The sequence below is a fragment of the Triticum aestivum genome, chromosome 1B (genome assembly GCF_018294505.1).
Source record: "Triticum aestivum cultivar Chinese Spring chromosome 1B, IWGSC CS RefSeq v2.1, whole genome shotgun sequence".
In the NCBI taxonomy this organism is placed as follows: domain Eukaryota; kingdom Viridiplantae; phylum Streptophyta; class Magnoliopsida; order Poales; family Poaceae; genus Triticum; species Triticum aestivum.
Genome location: NC_057795.1, coordinates 140,978,409 through 140,993,979, shown reverse-complemented (window position 1 = coordinate 140,993,979; position 15,571 = coordinate 140,978,409).

Here is a 15,571-nt window from a genome sequence, read left to right as displayed (position 1 = left end):
TGTGCGATTCCCAGATCTCTTTGCCATTGCGGCCGACCCTCGGGTCTCTGTCGAGACGGCCCTTATTGACTTAGGGCGTCTTGCTTTCCGTTGCCCCTTCGGCCCCCTCGAGGTGGCTGCTTGGGACTCCCTCCTCCAAGATGTGACCCTTATGTCGATGAACGTCGAGGAGGACCAGGATGCCATTTCTTGGCACCTTGAGCCATTTGGCCGCTTCTCCACGAAGTCCTTGTACGCCGCCATCACGCCCTCGACGGCCCCGGAACCCTTTAGCCTGATCTGGGACATCCGCCTCCCTCTGAAGATCAGGATCTTCCTGTGGCAATGGATCCGTGGACGCCTCCCCTCCGGGGTTGAAGTCCTCAAGCGTAACGGCTCAGGCGATGGGAGATGTCCCATCTATGGCACGATCGAGGATGCTAACCACATCTTCTTCTCGAGCTCTACTGCCCAGTTCATGTGGGCTTGCTTCCGCGAAACGGTCGGTGGACAGTGGTGCAATACCAACTTCCCCGACCTACTTGCGGAACTCAACGCCTCCCCTACTCGCTACCGCCATATGAGATGGTTGTGCATTGGGATCCTCGCCTGGACGCTTTGGAACATTCGCAACAAGCTTGTCATTCAGAAGGTGCCTCTCCGACGTGCGACTGACGCTATCTTCAAAATGTGTGGTTACTTGCAGCTTTGGCGGCCGCTTAGCCGCCCCCAGGACCGGGACGTCATCACCACCCTCCTCACCGACCTTCGCTTGATGGCGCTCCGCTTGGCTCGCCCGCTGCCGCCCCCTCCGCCAGAGCCTGACTAGGCCGTCTCGTGGCTTTGTGTTGTGTGTGTTTAGGGCTTGTTGTGATGTGCCCTCAGCATTGACCCTTATGTCTTGTCTGTGTACCTGTGGACCTCCGTGTGCGTGTGTGTGGACTTGTATGGAACCCTGTTGGATGCTTGGTTTGGGCGGTTGCTTTATAATTTAAAGTGGGGCGAAAGCCTTTTTCGGTATATACCACAACAAGAACCTGTTCAGCGAACTCAGTTTGCTGCTGGGAATCTCTGCAAAGCAAAGTGTGTTACAGCTGTGAGACAAATATGCTCCTGGACATGTATGCACGAAAAATGAGGCTCAAGTGAAGGCTATTGAAACCACAGGGGGGAACAGGTGTATATAGAGGATGCAATGCTGGATGCTCTTGTAGTGGAAGAAACTGTAGCTGAGGCTGCTGCATTCTTGTCTGTCAATGCATTGTCTGGAACAAACAACCCTAAGACGGTCAGACTAAGAGCCATGGTAGCTAATCAAGTCATGTTGCTATTAGTGGACTCTGGTAGTTCTCACACTTTCACTGATCAGCAGCTAGCTGACAGAAACTATAGCTGAGGCTGCTGCATTCTTGTCTGTCAATGCATTCTCTGGAACAAACAACCCTGAAACGGTCAGACTAAGAGCCATGGTAACTAATCAGGTCATGTTGCTATTAGTGGACTCTGGTAGTTCTCACACTTTCACTGATCAGCAACTACCTGACAAAATTTAGTGTAACACCAAAACACTACCTCTTCCTCTGAAAGTTAAAGTGGCCAATGACTTGTGAACAAGGGGTTCATGGTTCGTACATTTACCACATACATGAAGTAGTACCCCTGGGAGGTTATGATGTCATCTTGGGCATGGATTGGTTAGCACAGTGGGGTCCTATGACATGCCACTGGGAGGAGAAATGGATATAGTTCAGGACAAGGGTCACACTGTTACTTTACAAGGCATGAAAGATAAGCCAGTTACACAACTGCAAGAATTGACTGTTGAACAGTTTGAAAAATGTGTGGAAGGTAATGATGTCTGGGCTACTGGAATATTAACTGTCGAGGCAGCAGTATCAGTGCGAACTACAACTGAAAGTATTCAGCGACTCCTCCCTGAATACACTGATGTGTTTCAAAATCCACAATAGTTGCAATCTCATAGGGCTTATGATCATGCCTCTCATCACTACCTTACAGTGCTTCAGTTAATTCAAGACCCTACAGGTATTCCACATTGCAAATGGATGAAATTGAGAAGCAAGTCTCTGAAATGATTGTTGCTAGCATAGTGACACCCAGTATGACCCTTTTGCCTCTCCTGTGCTTTTAGTCAAGAAAAAAGATGGGACATGGAGATTCTGAGTGGACTATAGAAGACTTAACTTGCTGACAATTAAAAGCAAATTCCCAATGCCTGTGGTGGATGAGTTAGCTGGAACCAAGTGATTTTCTAAGCTGGACCTCAGGGCAGGCTATCACCAGATTAGAATGGTAGAGGAAGGTGAAGCTAAAACTGCATTTAGAACTCATCATGGGAAATTTCAATTCAGGGTTATGCCCTTTGGGCTGACAACTGCCCCAGCTACCTTTTAGTGCCTCACGAATGTTGTGTTTGCACCCTATATCATAAAATTTGTGTATTGGTTTTCATGGATGATATATTAGTTCATAGCAAAGACTTGGAGTCCCATGTTATGCATCTGAAACTAGGTCTGGATATTCTCAGAAAACATCTGTTATTTTCAAAACAGAGCAAGTGTTTCTTTCCTTAGCAACAACTGGAGTACCTAGGTCACATCATTTCTGACAAGGGAGTTGCCACAGAGTCTGAGAAGACAAAAGCTATGTTACAGTGGCCCATTCCCACTATTGCGACATAATTAAGGGGATTTTGGGGATTGACAGGATACTATATGAACTTTGTCAAAAATTATGATATTCTGGCAAAACCATTAACTACACTTCTGCAAAAGAAGGCTTTGCATTGGTATCCAGAAGCACAAGTGGCATTTGACCAGCTCAAGCAAGCTATGAGTAACACTCCTGTTTTACGTCTAGCAGATTTCACACATCCCTTCTGTATTGAAACAGAGATGCATGTGACTCTCGTACAAGTGGTATGTTCAGTTAACAAGGTTATATAATGGCATACTATAGTAAAGCTCTGGGTATTAGCAATAGCAAACCGTTCATTTAAGAAAAGGAGTTTTTAGCAGTTATGATGGTTGTGGATAGATGGAGGCCATATGTTTCTAGAGGACATTTGGTGCAATTTGGAGTATCAAATTCTTACTTCATACTTGCAGAGAAAAGCCATGACTAAGTTAATTGGGCTACAATTCAAATTTCAGTTCAAAAAGGGAGTAGACAATAAGGCAGCAGATGCACTTTCAAGAATTGGGCATGCTTTTGTGGTTACAGGAAGTTGTTAGCTCCTATGCAGTAGATTTAGAAGCTCATGAATTTTTTTAGGGAAGAAGCTCATGAGTTACTGCAGAAGTTAGCTCTTACTCCTGATGGAGTCCCAGACTTTACTCCGCATAATGGGTTACTAAAACACCAGGGGGGTTGTTTGGATTGGGGCTAATTCAGGGTTGCAAACCAAAACAATTGAGGCCTTTCATGCTAGACCTATAGGGGGGGCATTTTGGAAATCAGGCAACTTATCAGAGTTTCACTGGACTGGCCTAAACCAAGCGATCACAAATTTTTCCAGAATGTCAGATCTCTCAGCAGGCTAAACATGAACAATTCAAGTATCCAGGTTTCCTTAACCCGCTGCCTGTTCCACAAAGGTGCCTGGGAGGATTTGACCATGGATTTTATTGAAGGTCTGCCTAATTCTTGTGGTTATTCTTGTTAGATGTGTATAGTCTCTTTTCGGTATATCCCCATTGTATAATGGGTTTTCTGCACTTTGACACACATGTATATGTAATGGCCTTTGGCCCTCAGGAAATACTAGTTGCTCACTTATCTAACATGGTATCAGATGCTAGGTATGCTAGGTTAGCCTCGCTCTCTCGCACGACGCAACTCCGTGCGCCTTCCTCCTACCTTACCTCGATTCTTGCTGCCGTCATCCTCCTCTTGGTCTGGCACGGCTCCTGCTACTGACTGGACCCGGCGCTCGCTCCTGCAGCCTGCTCGGACCAGGCACCTTCTCCTCCGGCCGACCCCGCCTCTGGATCCACGCGCCTGGCCGCCGCCGCCCCCGTCCCGACCGGCCGCCGCCACCCTGCCTCTGGATCCGGTTGCCCTCCACGTGCCTGGCCGCCGACGCCCCCGTCCTGACCGGCTGCCGCCGCCCTCGGCTGTTCCCGGGTCGCCGGCGCTCCCATCCCGGCCGGCTGCAGCCGCCCTCGGCTGTTCCTCGGGCGCCGCTAGCCCTTGGCTGCCTCCCCCGCCCCTGCTTCCTATCGAGCAGAGCCAGGCCGCCCTGCTTCAAATCGAGCTTGGTCGGGTCGCCCGTCCTTGCGCCCCCTGCTTCAGATCGAGCGGGGCTGCCTCGCTTGCTCTCCAGCCCGATCCAGATCGGGTGTGTCGGGTGCGTTGACTTACCAAAAAAAGGAGAGACTAAACAGAAAGAGCAACAGAAGACCTCGTCATGTCTTCTTCGGGCTATGTCGCTGTTCCTAGGTGTTCGGTGATCTTTGATGGCACAAACTATGCTGAGTTTGTGGGCTTCATGCGCATTCATATGTGTGGCCTTCTTCTGTGGGGTGTTCTCTCTGGAGAGGTCCCTTGTCCGTCATGCCTTGTTGCACCTGCGGCCCCAATCCCACCGGTACCGCCGGTACTTGCTGCTGATGCTTCTCAGGCTGACCGGGATGCAGCCAAGGCTCTCGATGATGTTGCAGGTGATGCTTATGACCAACAGGTATCAGCTTATTCAGATGCTCTTTCTGTGTACCGTGATGATCTGTCTGCCTACACTCAGTGGTGCAATAATGATGCGCGTGCTGCTGCTGTTCTCACTGCGAGTGTCCTCCCTCAGTTTGCTTCAGAGTTCATGGGACTTGGCACAGTTGCAGCGATGTGGTCTTACCTCTATCAGCGATATCAGCCTTCTGGTGATGCTCTCTACCTATCCGTGGTGCGTCAGGAGCATGCACTTCAGCAAGGTGATTCCTCTGTTGATGAGTTCTATTCACAGTGTTCTGCCATCTGGCGCCAGCTTGACTCTCTTCGGACAGTTGTTTGTGGAACTTGCCGTTGCTGTCAGACTACACGGTCCGATTTGGAGTTTCAGTGGGTTCATGAGTTCTTATCTCGTCTCCGCTCTGAGTTTGAGCCTCGACGTGCTCACCTGCTTGCTCGTGGTCGTGTTCCTATCTCGGAGGTACTTGCTGAGCTTCGTGCTGAGGAGACCCAACTTCGCTCTGCTGGGTTACTTGTGATTCCTTTAGTATTGGCTGCCCGGGCTCCTATGTCGTCTGCTCGCCTCACTGCTCCGCCGCTCCTGCCTACTCCTCCAGGGGGGGTGAGCCGTCCTTCTTATGCTGAGAAGGGCACGTTGCGCCGTGACACCGTCTGTGGTTACTGCTCCCGGCCGGGTCACCCAGAGTTTGATTGTCGCCAGAAGAAGCGAGACCAAAGGCGCTCCTCCTCCAGCGGGCCTCCTGTGTCTTCCTCGACTCCGTCACTCACTGACCAGGACATTGTTCGCCTTAAGCGTCTTCTTGCTTCCTCAGGCTCCTCGTTGACTGGTTCTGCTGCTGCTGTGACTGCATCCTCCTCCTCACCATCACAGGCATCTACACAGTCAGGTACATCTTCGTGGGTCCTGGATTCTGGAATCTCCTTTTATATGTCTTCTGATTCTTCTGCGTTGTCTTCTCTCCGACCTCTTGATTCGCCTGTTAATGTTCTTACTGCCGATGGCACATCTCTTCCTGTTGCTAGTCGTGGTATTCTTTCCACTCCATCTTTTTCTATTTCGAGTGTTTCACATGTTCCTCGCCAACCATGAATCTTTTTTCCGCTGCCCAACTTACTGATTCTGGTTGTCGTGTCATTCTTGATACCGACTCTTGCTCCATTCAGGATCGTCGCACCAAGACTTTGGTTGGTGCTGGCCCCCGGCGCCGTGAGTCAGAGGGCCTTTGGGAGGTTGACTGGCTTTGTGTTCCTTCCGCTGCCACCACATCTGCCAGCTCTCATGCTCTTGCTGCCTCTTCGTCTGCGTCCTTCCAGCAGTGGCATCATCGACTTGGTCACATCTATGGCTCTCGCTTGTCTTCCTTAGTTCGTCAGGGTCTCTTAGGGTCTGTATCTGGAGATGTCTTCTTACATTGTAATGGTTGCAGACTTGGCAAACAGACTCAGTTACCTTATCCTACTAGTGAGTCTGTATCTCAGCGTCATTTTGACTTAGTTCATTCTGATGTCTGGGGGTCCTGCTCCCTTTGATTCGAAAGGTGGTCATCGCTACTATGTTTTGTTTATTGATGATTTCTCTCGCTACACTTGGCTCTACTTCATGAAATCTCGTAGCGAGGTTGTCTCTATATACAAACATTTTGATGCCATGGTTCACACCCAGTTTGCCACGCCCATTCGTACTTTTTGTGCTGACTCCGCTGGAGAGTATATCTCTTAGCTGTTGCGTGGTTTTATCGCGGAACAAGGAACTCTTGCCCAGTTCTCCTGTCCTGGTGCTCATGCTCAGAATGGCGTTGCCGAGCGAAAGCGTCGTCATTTGCTTGAGACGGCTCGTGCGCTGATGATTGTTGCTTCCCTTCCACCCCATTTTTGGGCTGAGGCTGTTTCCGCATCCACCTATCTCATCAACATTCAGCCATCGACTGCTCTGCAGGGTGGCATTTCTATGGAGCGTCTCACTGGTCGCTCCCCAGACTACTCAGCTCTTCGTATGTTTGGATGCATCTGCTATGTTCTTCTTGCCCCCCGAGAACGCACCAAACTGACTGCTCAGTCAGTTGAGTGTGTTTTCCTTGGCTACAGTGATGAGCACAAGGGCTATCGATGTTGGGATCCAGTGGGTCGTCGCTTGCGCATCTCGCGTGATGTGACTTTTAACGAGTCTCGCTCTTACTACCCACGTCCTTCTTCCTCGAGTTTCTCTGTGGACGATCTTTCTTTCCTTCTTCTTCCCGATACACCCTGCTATGTGCCTCATGTGTCACCTCTTCCTCAGGCACCTCTCATTCCTTCTCATTCACCACCGACCCCGTCTTCCCCATCCTCCTCCTCCACCTCTCCCCCATCCTCTCCAGTCTGTCACCCTCTCTCATCGTTTCCTTTCCACTATACTCGTCGATCTCGTACTGAGGATGTCTCCTCTGACGAGCCTTCCACCTCTGGTGCACCTCCTCTCATGCCTCCCCCGGTTCACAACCTCCATGCTCGGCCTCGCCCTCCGCCTGATCGCTACTCCCCTGATCGGTACGGTCTCTCTGTTTTGACTGAGCCCACTTCCTATCACATTGCCATGACTCAGCCTGAATGGCAGCTTGCGATGGCCAAGGAGCTCGCTGCCCTTGAGCGCTCTGGCACATGGGATCTGGTTCCCCTCCCTTCCGGTGTTCGTCCCATCACCTACAAGTGGGTCTACAAGCTTAAGACTTGCTCTAATGGTTCTCTTGAGCGCTACAAAGATCGTCTTGTGGCCTGTGGCTTTCAGCAGGAGCAGGGGCGCGATTATGATGAGACATTCGCTCCTGTGGCCCACATGACCACTGTCCGCACTCTTCTTGTTGTGGCTTCTGTTCGTCAGTGGTCTATCTCTCAACTTGATGTTCAGAACGCTTTTCTCAATGGCGAGTTGCGTGAGGAGGTTTATATGCAGCCACCACAGGGGTACTATGCTCCTGATGGTATGGTCTGTAGACTTCGCCGCTCCCTATATGGTCTCAAACAGGCCCCTCGCGCCTGGTTTGAGCGCTTCGCATCTGTGGTGACCGCTGCTGGTTTCTTGCCCAGTGACCATGATCCCGCGCTGTTTGTTCACACGTCTCCTTGTGGTCGGACTCTTCTCCTTCTCTATGTTGATGACATGATCATCACTGGTGACGACACTGATTACATTGCCTTTGTTAAGGCTCGCCTTCGCGACCAGTTTCTTATGACTGATCTTGGTCCACTTAGCTACTTTCTTGGGATTGAGATCTCCTCAACCTCTGATGGCTTCTACATCTCCCAAGAAAAATATATTCAGGATCTTCTTGCTCGCGCTGCTCTCGGTGATGAGCGCACGGTTGTGACTCCTATGGAGCTCAACGTTCAGCTTCGTGCCACCGATGGTGACCCTTTCCCTAATCCCACTCGCTATCATCACCTCGTTGGCAGCCTTGTCTATCTTGCTGTTACGCGTCTTGACATCTCCTATCCTGTCCACATCCTGAGTCAATTTGTCGCAGCTCCCACCTCCGTCCACTATAGTCACCTCCTCCGTGTTCTACGATATCTTCGTGGCACGATCTCTCAACGCCTTTTCTTTCCCCGCTCCAGCTCTCTTGAGCTCCAGGCCTACTCTGATGCGACCTGGGCTAGTGATCCCTCTGATCGCCGCTCGTTCTCTGCTTATTGTGTCTTTCTTGGTGGCTCCCTCATTGCCTGGAAGACAAAGAAACAGACTGCAGTTTCTCGCTCGAGTACAGAGGCTGAGTTGCGAGCCATGGCTATGTTGACGGCTGAGGTGATCTGGTTACGGTGGTTACTTGAGGATTTTGGTGTGTTTGCTACTACCTCGACTCCCCTACTGTCAGACAGTACTGGCGCTATCAGTATTGCGCGTGACCCGGTGAAGCATGAGCTCACCAAGCACATCGGTGTGGATGCCCACTTTGTGCGTGCTGCTGTGCAGGATCAGACTCTCGCTCTTCACTATGTGCCCTCTGAGTTACAGTTGGCGGACTTCTTCACCAAGGCACAGACTCGAGCGTAGCACGGCTTTTTCCTCTCCAAACTCAGTGTTGTTGATCCACCATGAGTTTGAGGGGGGTGTTAGATGTGTATAGTCCCTTTTCGGTATATCCCCATTGTATAAGGGGTTTTCTGCACTTTGACACACATGTATATGTAATGGCCTTTGGCCCTTAGGAAATACTAGTTGCTCACTTATCTAACAATTCTGTCATCCTGGTGGTGGTGGACAGATTTTTGATTCCATTGAAACATCCATACACCGCAGCTTCAGTTGCTCAGTTATTCTTACAGAAAATTGTCAAGTTACATAGTGTGCCTTACACAATCACTTCTGATAGAGTCAGAGATCCATTGTTCACGAGCAAATTTTGGAAAGAATTGTTTACTTTGTGGGGATCCAAACTTCAGATGTCTACTGCTCGACATCCTCAAACTGATGGGCAATCTGAGAGAGTCAATCAGTGTTTATAAATGTATCTCAGATGCTCTATTAATGACACACCTACTAAATGGGTTAATTGGCTTCCCTTAGCAAAATTCTGGTACAATATTTTTCGAGAAAACGCAAAGGATTTGCGCTTCATTGCATTGAAAAGATGGGAGATTACAATCCTCCTAGGAGGCTAGTGCTACAAGGGTCAAGTACCCCTTCAGTGGACGTCCCAGGATGTGGGCAGGATAATCCTGAGCCCCTGTGCCCCGGCTTGTGCCCAGCACTTGGCCTCGGCCTTAATCCTATCCACTAAATCTTCTACCGAGGGTCGCGCATTTTCAAAGACGCATTCGTTCCGGTGCTTCCATATCATCCATGGGATGAGCATGGCGATGGACTGTAGGCCTTTGCGCAGCGCGTGGGGCGTCTGCCTTTTCGTTTTCTGCCACCAGTCCATGAGCGTCGGCTCGCTGTTCGGTGGCTGCAAGGGGATGCGTGTCCAGTCCAGGATGGCATGCCAGATCTGCCTGGAGAATGGCCAGGCCAGGAGCAGGTGCTGGATTGTCTCAGGGGCCTGATCGCATAGGAGGCATCTTGGGTGGTGTGGCAGGCCGTGGCGCGCTAGGCATGTCGCCGTCCAGCAGCGGTCCTGGTTGGCAAGCCAGTGAAAGAACCGGACACGCAGCGGTGCCCAACTCTTCCATGTCAGCTTCCAAGAAGGGCACCTCGTGGATCCATGGAATGTTGCGGCATAGCAAGATTGTGCTGTGTAGGTGCCGCTGGACGTCCACCTCCAGCGCAATCGGTCAGGCTCGTGCATGAGGGAGATGTTCTGCACGGCCTGCCATAGCATGAGGTATTGCCCAATCTCGTGGATCCCAAGCACCCCTTGGATGTCTCATGCCCAAGCATTGCCCATTAGGCCTTCCGCCACCGTTCTCGCCTTGCGTAGCCGCTTGGGGATGCATTGATGTAGCGCAGGGGCGAGCTCGCAAACTGACTGTCCATGTAGCCAGCGATCTTCCCAGAACAGGGCCGTCGCTCCATCCCCAAGGACCATGGTGGTGGAGGCGAAGAATAGCGTGCGCTCCTCTCTAGAGAATTGGAGGTCGAGCCCTTGCCAAGCGCGGTCGTCGTCCGTGTGCGCGTACCATAGCCATCGCAGCCTCAGCGCTAGGCCGGCACGCTCCAGGTCCCGGATCCCCAAGCCGCCGTGCTCCAACGGCCGGCACACATTGCGCCAGTTGACATGGCAGTGTCCACCGTTGGCTGTTGCGCGTCCAGCCCATAGGAAGCCTCGTTGGATCTTTTCCAGCTGCTTGAGCATCTTCTTGGGTGGGGCAAATGCAAGCATTTGGTGGACCGGGATGGCTGAGAGCACCGATTTGACCAGTGCTAGTCTTCCGGCCTTGTTCATGAGCCATGCCTTCCATGCAGGGAGCCTAGCAGCCACGGAATTGACGAGGGGCTGTAGCTAGGTGGCGGAGGGGCGTCGCAGCGTAAGTGGAATGCCAAGATAGGTGATGGGCAGCTCGGCCATCGCGCATCCTGCTTGAGCAATCGTTGTGGCCGCGTCGGGGTCGCCGTGTAAGATGGTGGCTGAGCTCTTGGTGTAATTCACCCGTAGGCCGCTGGCTCCTCCGAACAGGCTTACGATGCCCTTGATTGCCTCCATGTCGCCTGGAGTAGCGTGGCAGAATATCATCACGTCGTCGGCGTATAAGGAGATGGCCGGTATTGTACGCCGCGGGTGCAGCTGCTGCAGGATGTCAGAATCGTGGGCGCGGCGGATAAGGCGTCCGAGGGTGTCCACGGCGAGCACGAAGAGCTGTGGCGACACGGGGTCACCTTGGCGCAGTCCGCATCGGTGCCATATTGGCGGCCCTGGCTCGCCATTTAGCATGATCCGGGTGCTCGAGGTCGAGAGCAGAATTGCGAGCCATTTCCTAAATCTGGGCCCAAACCCATACTGGCCCAGCACTTCGAAGAGGAAGGGCCAGGATAGGGAGTCGAACGCTCGTGTGAGGTCAAGTTTTAGCATGACTCTTGGGGCCCCAAGTTGGTGCATCATCTTCATTGATTGCCTGACAAGGACGAAGTTGTCGTGGAGACTCCGACCCGGGATGAAAGCGTTCTGGTTCCGGCTAACCAAGTCCGTCAGCCTGGGCGCTAGGCGTAGTGAGAGCACTTTCGCGAAGATCTTCGCCACAAGGTGAATCAGGCAGATCGGGCGATAATCACGGAGATGGCAGGCGTCGGCGCGCTTCGGGAGCAGAGTCAAGAGTGCTTGGTTAAGCTTGCTGAAGCCTCGACCGTGCAGCTCGTAGAGTTGTTGGAAGACGTCGAAGAAGTCTTGCCTGACGATGCCCCAGCAGGCCCGCAGAAATTCGGCTGTAAAGCCGTCGGGTCCGGGCGCCTTGCGGGCCGGGAGGCGTTTGACCCCATCCCATATCTCGTTGGGAGTGAACGGGGCATCCAGGCTTGCCAGGTCACTCGGCTCTACGAGCTGCGCCAAGTCCAGCGAGTGGTCGCGTCTGCCGGTTGTGCCCAGCAGCTCGTCGAAGTGTGCGAAGGCCGCCTGCGCCATCCCCTCTTGATCCGTGATCACATGTCCATCCACGGTGAGGCTGAATATATGATTTTTCTGCCGGTGATAGGAACACTGACGATGGAAAAAGGCCGTGTTAGCGTCTCCGTCCCTGAGGGTGGCGATCCGTGCCCGTTGCCTTGCGATCGTGCGCTCCAAGGACGCCAGCCCAAGGTAGGCGATCTTTAGCTGTTTCCGCAACCAGTCTTCGGGAGGGGAGAGGACACGGTCCTCCTGGGCCTTGTCGAAGCGCAAGATCAGCTCTCGGGAGATCGCAAGCTTGTCGCGGATGTTCCCCTTGGACTTGGCGCTCCAGCTAGTCAGCGCGCGGGCAGTAGCCTGGAGGCGCAACATTAGCCGCCGGAAGGGGTCCGTGTCATGGGCAGATCCCCAAGCCGTGGCCACCGTTTCGTGGAACCCGTCCAAAAGTCCTCAAAGTGGAAGCGTCGGTGCGCCGCGTGCGTGGGTGAGCAGTCGAGGAGGAGTGGGCAGTGGTCTGACACGACGGAAGCGAGGCACCGTAGGTGGCAGTCGCCGTGCGCGTCCTCCCAGTCTGATGTGCAGAACACGCGATCCAGGTGCACGAGGGTGGGCGGCGACTGCTCATATGTCTCATCATTCCTCCTTGGGTGGTTCTCCTTTTAAAGCCCTTTATGGTCATGAGCCACACCTGGGAGAATTGCCTCGCCCTCAAGCTACCGACAATACTGACTTGGAGAGTTGGCTGCATGAGTGGCATTTATACTCTGAACATCTAAAAGTTCGACTATACAGGGCTCAGTGCAAAATGAAGTCTGAGGAAGATAAGAACAGATTGTTAGGAAAGACTTCCTAACACAGATCACCAAGGGAATTCCAGGTTGGAGATTATGTGTTTCTAAAGCTTCAACCTTATGCTAAACCATCGGTGATCAAGCGGCCATTTCTCAAATTAGCTTTCAAGTATTTTGGTCCCTACAAAATTCTGGAGAAAATAGGTCCAGTGGCATATCAGCTTGCTATTCCTGCGAGTAGTCAGGTGCATCCGGTGTTTTGTGCGTCTCAATTGAAACAACAGACCCCTGACCACACTCCAATCTTTACCACTTCACCAGCACCTCTGTTACTTGATACGGAAGATCTTCAGCCTGAACTTATTTTGGATCGGCACTTGGTTAAGAAAGGTAATGCTTTCTGCTGCAAGCGCTCCTTCAATGGAAAGGTTTGCCTGCCTCTTATGCAACTTAGGAAGATTATGAGACTACACATCAGAAGTTTCCAAATGCCCCAGGTAGGGGACAACTTGGTTCTGGAGAGCCAGGACCTGTCAGTGATGTCACCCTGACAGCTGCAGAACATGGGAAGAAGAAGATGAAGGAGGTCGAGAGCGGCGCCAAGGGAAATATTTGAGTAACTAGTGGCCATCTGAGAGTGTCTTGTTCATTTGGGCTTTCAGCCATGTAAGTGTGAGAGCCTGGTGGGCTGAGTGTGTGAAAATGTACGAGCTATATATAAGCTCACATTTTCTTTCCTCCTACCCCTTATCTCTCTGGTTTCTTCTTCTTCCCCGAGTATCACGTTCTCGATCCCAAATCTGAGCAAGAAACCGTCAGCAAGGATATGACAAGTAGATGCCGTTTAGTCGCCCAACACTCAACGCCATACAACATTGCAGGTCGAATCACCGCTGTACAACCTGCCTTTTAGCTTTTGTGGGACTTGTTGGGATTCGTAGTAATTTCAAAAAATTTCCTACGCGCACACAGGATCATGTGATGCATAGCAATGAGAGGAGAGTGTTGTCTACGTACCCAACGCAGACCGACTGCAGAAGCGATGACACGACGTAGAGGAAGTAGTCGTACGTCTTCACGATCCAACCGATCAAGCACCGAAACTACGGCACCTCCGAGTTCGAGCACACGTTCAGCTCGATGATGATCCCCGGACTCCGATCCAGCAAAGTGTCGGGGAAGAGTTTCGTCAGCACGACGGCGTGGTGACGATCTTGATGAACTACAGCAGCAGGGCTTCGCCTAAACTCCGCTACAGTATTATCGAGGAATATGGTGGCAGGGGGCACCGCACACGGCTAAGGAATCGATCACGAGGATCAACTTGTGTCAACTTGTGTGTTTAGAGGTGCCCCTGCCTCCGTATATAAAGGAGCCAAGGGGGAAGGGGGCGCCGGCCAAGAGGGAGAGGCGCAGGAGGAGTCCTACTCCTACCGGGAGTAGGACTCCCCCCCCCAATCCTATTCCAACTAGGATTCCCAAGGGGGAAAGAGGGAGAGGGGTGGCCGGCCACCTCTCCTAGTCCTAATAGGACTAGGGGAAGGGGGGAGGCGCGCAGCCCCCTTGGGCTGCCCCTTTCTCCTTTCCACTAAGGCCCATGATGGCCCATATGGCTCCCGGGGGGTTCCGGTAACCTCCCGGTAACCCGGTAAAATCCCGATTTCACCCGGAACACTTCCGATGTCCAAACATAGACTTCCAATATATCAATCTTTATGTCTCGACCATTTCGAGACTCCTCGTCATGTCCGTGATCACATCCGGGACTCCGAACAACCTTCGGTACATCAAAATGCATAAACTCATAATATAACTGTCATCGTAACCTTAAGCGTGCGGACCCTACGGGTTCGAGAACAATGTAGACATGACCGAGACACGTCTCCGGTCAATAACCAATAGCGGGACCTGGATGCCCATATTGGCTCCTACATATTCTACGAAGATCTTTATCGGTCAGACCGCATAACGACATACGTTGTTCCCTTTGTCATCGGTATGTTACTTGCCCGAGATTTGATCGTCGGTATCCAATACCTAGTTCAATCTCGTTACCGGCAAGTCTCTTTACTCGTTCCGTAATACATCATCTCACAACTAACATATTAGTTGCAGTGCTTGCAAGGCTTATGTGATGTGCATTACCGAGAGGGCCCAGAGATACCTCTCCGACAATCGGAGTGACAAATCCTAATCTCGAAATACGCCAACCCAACATCTACCTTTGGAGACACCTGTAATGCTCCTTTATAATCACCCAGTTACGTTGTGACGTTTGGTAGCACCCAAAGTGTTCCTCCGGCAAACGGGAGTTGCATAATCTCATAGTCATAGGAACATGTATAAGTCATGAAGAAAGCAATAGCAACATACTAAACGATCAGGTGCTAAGCTAATGGAATGGGTCATGTCAATCAGATCATTCAACTAATGATGTGACCTCGTTAATCAAATAACAACTCATTGTTCATGGTCAGGAAACATAACCATCTTTGATTAACGAGCTAGTCAAGTAGAGGCATACTAGTGACACTCTGTTTGTCTATGTATTCACACATGTATTATGTTTCCGGTTAATACAATTCTAGCATGAATAATAAACATTTATCATGATATAAGGAAATAAATAATAACTTTATTATTGCCTCTAGGGCATATTTCCTTCAGTCTCCCACTTGCACTAGAGTCAATAATCTAGTTCACATCGCCATGTGATTTAACAGCAATAGTTCACATCACCATGTGATTAACACCCATAGTTCACATCGCTATGTGACCAACACCCAAAGGGTTTACTAGATTCAGTAATCTAGTTCACATCGCTATGTGATTAACACCCAAGGAGTACTAAGGTGTGATCATGTTTTGCTTGTGAGAGAATCTTAGTCAACGGGTCTGCCACATTCAGATCCTCATGTATTTTGCAAATTTCTATGTCAACAATGCTCTGCATGGAGCTACTCTAGCTAATTGCTCCCACTTTCAATATGTATCTAGATCGAGACTTAGAGTCATCTAGATTAGTGTCAAACTTGCATCGGCGTAACCCTTTACGACGAACCTTTTTCCATAATCGAGAAACATATC